The following is a 734-nucleotide window of genomic DNA, read 5'->3' on the forward strand; positions in this document are numbered from 1 at the left end:
CTTGAAGTCAAGGGAATGTCAGCTATTCAACTTTGTTCTTCTCTTTCAAAACTTGTAAGCTAACTTGGATCTTTTGCTTCTACATATAAACTCTGGAATGGGGTTCTCAATATTCACAAAATAATTGCAGGGATTTTGATAGGTTTGCATGAAATCTATAGATTAAGTTGAGGATAACTGACATCTAACAATGTTCAGTTTTCCTATCTATGACATAAATTATTTTCTCTCTTAAAAACATCTTTGTTTATTGAAAGAGAGGGACATTAGGGTTTTGGGAGAGGGAGATGGGTACATTGGTGATGGGTATGGTGTTGGAATTATGTGCATAAGAAATCATTACTAACAGTATTATAAACCACAGAATGTCAACTAAAATTTTTTGTGTTTTTTTATGTTCAGTAAGTAAAAATATGGAACGCTTACGAATTTGCGCATCACCCTTGCGCAGAGGCCATGCTAATCTTCTCTGTATCGTTCCAATTTTAGTATATGTGCTGCCGAAGCGAGCACTGTCAACTAAAAATTTTTAAAAATCAAAAAATGTAATGTAGGGTCTCAGCTAAAATTAACTACTAGCCCAAAACAAAAAATTGTGGGCTTATTCATGAAAGCCTTATTATTTTTTTCATGAAGATCACATAGAGAGATCTTATAGAGATCTTGTAGCATCTTGTAGAAAATCTTGAAGATCAAGATTTTCTCTATAAGAAAATCTTGTATTTTCTTATAGA

The 734-nt window shown here is 32.7% G+C and overlaps 1 non-coding gene across 1 annotated transcript; it reads right to left on the bottom strand.

Moving 5' to 3' along the window:
• Window positions 1–407: 407 nt before the first annotated feature.
• Window positions 408–513, bottom strand: LOC130015847 (U6 spliceosomal RNA). The gene has a single exon (XR_008791168.1). It is a non-coding gene; the product is annotated as a U6 spliceosomal RNA (small nuclear RNA).
• Between the last annotated feature and the right edge of the window lie 221 nt (window positions 514–734).

Source organism: Sorex fumeus, unplaced genomic scaffold, assembly GCF_029834395.1.
Source record: "Sorex fumeus unplaced genomic scaffold, SorFum_2.1 ptg000131l, whole genome shotgun sequence".
NCBI classification, from domain to species: domain Eukaryota; kingdom Metazoa; phylum Chordata; class Mammalia; order Eulipotyphla; family Soricidae; genus Sorex; species Sorex fumeus.